We start from the raw sequence: 4,753 nt of genomic DNA, 5'->3' as shown, positions 1-4,753 counted from the left end.
ACAATGATACCGTCACCCCCGATCCCTTCATAGCGTTACTGTATAATGTCCCAGCATTCCCAGCAGTGTCACCTCTCCAGTCAGCAGCTCAATCATCTTGTAGGTGAGTTCTAGGATCTTCTGGTCATTGATGTCCTCATGTATCGGGGGGTGAGGTGGAGGCCCCGTGATTGGGCTCAGGGGTCTTCCCCATCCCTCAGACACAGGGGCCTGACAGCGCTCACTAGAGGTCTTCTTCACTACTGTGTAATCCTGGTTATGGAGAGACACAGTAATAAATCTCACTCCAGACATTTCCAGAGTCCTCACCTCTCCAGTTCTGTCCATCTGTTATCCCCATAGATAAGAATGATGTAATGTGACATCAGAATCTCTCACCTCTCCAGTAAGCCGGAAGAGGATCTCTAGGGTGAGGTGTAATATCCTCTGCGCCATCTTGTCCCTGTCCATATCCATCCTTCACGGGGCAATCAGGAGAATTCTCTTCTATAGAGCGATTCTTCTCCCCAGCATCTAATGTGTATGGAGCCTAAGCCCAGTAATGGGGAATCTCCACACACCTCCACCTGCAGAGCCGCACACTAGATATATGGCCGCTCTGTGCTTACAGGACCTGTGATGATGTCACATGGAGGGGAGGAGTCAGGGTCACATGATCAGCTCCTCAGTGTAGTCCTATATTGGCGTGCACACACTGGATGAGGCGCGGTGTCAGTGGACAGTTATAGTAATCCACTGTTGCATATGTATGTGACCCCTGTTGCGTATGTATGTGACCCCTTCACACTCTTATTTCAATGTTTGCTAAATTGAATTCTTTATTGATAAGTTCAGGTGAGGAGAGGATTTGTTGAGCGACTTTAGAAGAAAAACGTTTGGACCTGATCGATCTTGATCACAAGTCGCTGAAAATGTGTGTATGACGTATATGTAGCGGAGCCGCATTTGTACGATGTGTACGGAACAGTGCCGTGTGTACGATGTTCACGTAGTGTAGCTGTGTATGTAACGGAGCCGTGTGTGTATGACGTATATGTAGTGGAGCCGTGTGTGCATGATGTGTATGTAGTGGAGACCCTCTTTTACCACTTTATTAGTCCCCAAAATACCCGTGCAGGTTTGACATAATCCACACGATGTCCCATAATCATTCAAGCTCTGCTACATGTAGTTACAGTGCGTGATCAAGGCACATGATTGTCCGCTGTGAGGTTCAGGCAGAGACTGAGCAGTGATCAGTGGTGACGTCACTCAGGTTAGCTGTGGCCACAGCTGGAGGTTCCCACGGTCAACCACCTGTGACCGCAGGCAACTTGACCTCAGGTGACTTTAGTGACCTCACCTGAGTTCATTTACCGCTCATCACGTGGCTCACTCAGTCTGTGCCTGACCATCACAGTGTACGTAGGAAATACTGTCGATAGAAGCGCAGAATAGGGTCTTACCAGGTAGGGTAACAGATAAGCCAAGGTCATTTCATTCACCTATTAGGGTTGTGCCAGTCACAACTCCTAAACGCACATGAAAGATGGCGGCAGCCGCAGCCCTGGAAAGCGAATTCAGATGTAACTGGGGGGGGGGGAAGGGGAGATCGGGTGTATGCCGCGCTATCACCAGAAAATCAGATATTGATTATTTCATCTCTTTATGCTTTGTTCAGGTCGACGCGTTTCAGAGAGCTCTGTCTCCTTCATCAGGATATCAAGGAAAAATCAACAGTCTACTACAGAGGAAAGAACCTATATATATACATACAGATACGTCAGAGGACCGCCCGCTGTATGTCAAATACTGGAGGGACAATCGACTTATCAAATAACGGCAACAAGATTTAAAGCATAATGTATTAAAAGACGACTTTAAAAGTCCTGGACGTAACAAATATCGCAACAATAGAGAAATTACAAAACAAAAAGCAAAAAAAGAAAAGGAATAATGCAAAAATATTTCTTGAAAATATAACAGAATGCTGAGAGTCTAGAACTGTGGGATTTACTGGGGATCGTAGTAATGCACTGGCTGGAGGCTCTATCCACAGCCCTATATAGGGGATCAGGAAAAACAATGGGAAGAGAAGAAAGGTTATGGTATATTTTGTGTTAAAAAATGGGGGGGGTCTATTGAAAAAATAAATTGATGATGATATTACAGATATAGAAAAAAATAAATAAAAATAATGAAAAACTTTGAATCTCACAATTGTGTATTATTTATCAAAGGGGAAAAGGAAAAAACTGAACAAAAATAAAAAATTGCGTGTGTATAGCGACGGGTTGTGTAAAAATTGATATGCAGTGCGAATGTACAGAGACCACGAGCAGGAAAGTCCTTATGGGTAAGAAGTGTTGAGAGGTTTCATATAGTAGTGCAGACATAATATACAGTGTGTGTGCAGAGACCGCGTGCGGCAATCGTACATATGAAGGTAACGTACTAGAAGGAGTTCATATAAGCAAAAAAGTAATGTGTGTAAAAACTAAACATTTTTTTGTATAAGGGCCCTAAACAGACCCAGTTAGAAGCCATGGAGGTGGCGGTCCGCCTGCACGTTTTAATGTTGTGCAAATACAGATGAAGCCGCTCAGGAAGCAATGAAGAAAAATCCATGGAGGAAAGTAATTAATGAACATTTCTTCAGTTTTAAAAACAAAAAGGAATGTTAAAATAATGAGTTTTAATAGAATTAAATAATATTAGTTATTGGTGGGGAGTGCTGATGTGCACCATATATTTGTATTCCTTAGTATAGTGATTCTAGCTGTGAAGGTTCAGAAAGCGAGTGCCAGAGCAAAGCAGGAGTGCGCATGCGTGAGGGGTAACAGGAGGTCAGGTCCGTGGGAGAGAACCACACCGCGCATGCGTGGGGGTTAAAAGAGTTCAGACCGTGGGAATTACCTCACTGCGTCTGCGCAGATTACGGAAAGTTCACAAGCTTCAAACGAGAAGCCCCCCCGCATAACTACAGTGCGAAGGACAGTGCCGGAATAACCACACACAGGACCCCATAAGGGGTTCCCAAATCACACACCCCATCCCTCAATTATAAACATTAATCATTAACATCATCCAATTTATACATAAATGTATAAATATAAACATTATTAAAATGAAACATATTTAAAAGTCGGGACCTGAATTAAAATAATATAAAATTAATATAATATAAATAAATAATATAAAACAAAGAAATGTATTAAATTGAATAAAAATAGATCAATAAAATGATATTAATAACACAGATCTGTCACCTCATTTAAACCTATAGGCTACAAAGTGTTTAATTTGTATATCCAGAATGTTTCTTTTGTACTTAATACCTATAATCTATTAGGGGTATTAGGAGGGATCTGTTCGATGGGGTCACCCTTAAAGCCATATTTTTATTATGAACAATGCCTAGAGAGTCCATGTAGTAAAAAACAGTTTTAATATTCTGCCTGTGGGAATGACGTCTGTTGTGGAGTGTCTGAGAGGTCCTACCCACATACTCTTTATTACAGCCGCCTTCTATCAGGTATACAATAAAATAAGACTGGCATCTGAGACTGCCCTTTATCAGAAAATCTTCCGAACCAGAGGAAGAGCAGAAGGATTTCCTCTTATGTTGGATGGACTTCCAGAATAAACAGTTTTTTACAAAGCATCAATATGAGCTGCTTGCAACACAGAGTTCACTGTACCTGTAGTGACCCTGCAGCTTCAGGCGCTACAGGGTACTGCACCTCATCTGGGGTGCAATAATTATCTTGGATACTGAGGAGCTCATCACTGGTAAACCACCATAACACATCCAACTCATAACACGGGAGCTCTTTCACTGGGACTGGGCTAGGGTGGGTGTCGGGGGTGGCCATCACGAGGTATGGGACCTCCTGCCCACTACTTCAGCAACCCAGGAGGCAGGGCACCTTCAAGGGAAGTAAGCAGTCACCTCACACAGAATTCAGTTAGTGCCAGGTCAGCACCCAGGAAGGGGGTCGAGAAGACGTCAGGAAGAGAAGTCAGGAAAAAAAGACAGAATAGAAAGGGGTCCATGGTCCGGAGCTGGAGGCTCGACCCGGGTTCTTAGGAAGAAGGGTAATCCCAGGGTTTACGAGGAGTGAAGCAACCACCTGCGTGCTGCTGCTTTTGAATCCAGTAATTTGCATGATTTCACGACAAATTTCATTACCACATACAGTAATGACAGTGTTTTTATTAGAAACGTTTTGGAAAAAGATTGGAACATGTTATTAAAAGATCTTATTTTAAAGGATGTTATGCCTACTCATTCGGGTATCACTTTTAGAAGGGCCCCTACCCTGAGAAATATTGTAGTCCCCAGCAGGTGGAGAAGTTCCACGGGTATGACACGCCCACGGGGTCTTGGGGATTACTCGTCACCGGGCCGGTGTCGGTTTGGGATGTCACAGCGGCCGGGCCCGGGTTCCGTGACCCCAGCGGTGTCAATAATAGTGGGGATGGTGTGTGGAGTTTGTATTCGTGATGCCACCTGTAGTGTGCGGCCAAGTATTAGCCGCCGCTGCAGGAGGTCTTCTTTGGGGCGGATGATCACGCAGCTCGGATGGTACTGCTCTCCACAGGCAGAGCTCAGGCCCCAGGGAGGATGTTGGGATTAGTAATTGCCTATGGCACAGGGGCGCGATGATGGGAGCGCCAGCAGTGATGGGACGACATAGAGATTGCAGTCAAAGTTCTTTACTCACTGAGACTACACCGCCTTTGGAGCCCTGTGCTCTGCTGTTATGGGCTC

At 44.5% G+C, this 4,753-nt stretch overlaps 1 protein-coding gene across 1 annotated transcript in view; it reads right to left on the bottom strand.

The window, feature by feature from the left end:
• Window positions 1-4,753, bottom strand: part of LOC142259227 (uncharacterized) — a 119,255-nt gene that overhangs the window by 28,420 nt on the left and 86,082 nt on the right.

The sequence above is a fragment of the Anomaloglossus baeobatrachus genome, assembly GCF_048569485.1.
Source record: "Anomaloglossus baeobatrachus isolate aAnoBae1 chromosome 5 unlocalized genomic scaffold, aAnoBae1.hap1 SUPER_5_unloc_4, whole genome shotgun sequence".
Classification (NCBI taxonomy): Eukaryota; Metazoa; Chordata; class Amphibia; order Anura; family Aromobatidae; genus Anomaloglossus; species Anomaloglossus baeobatrachus.
The sequence above is the reverse complement of the archived record's forward strand: the minus strand, read 5'-3'. Positions and strand labels throughout refer to the sequence as shown.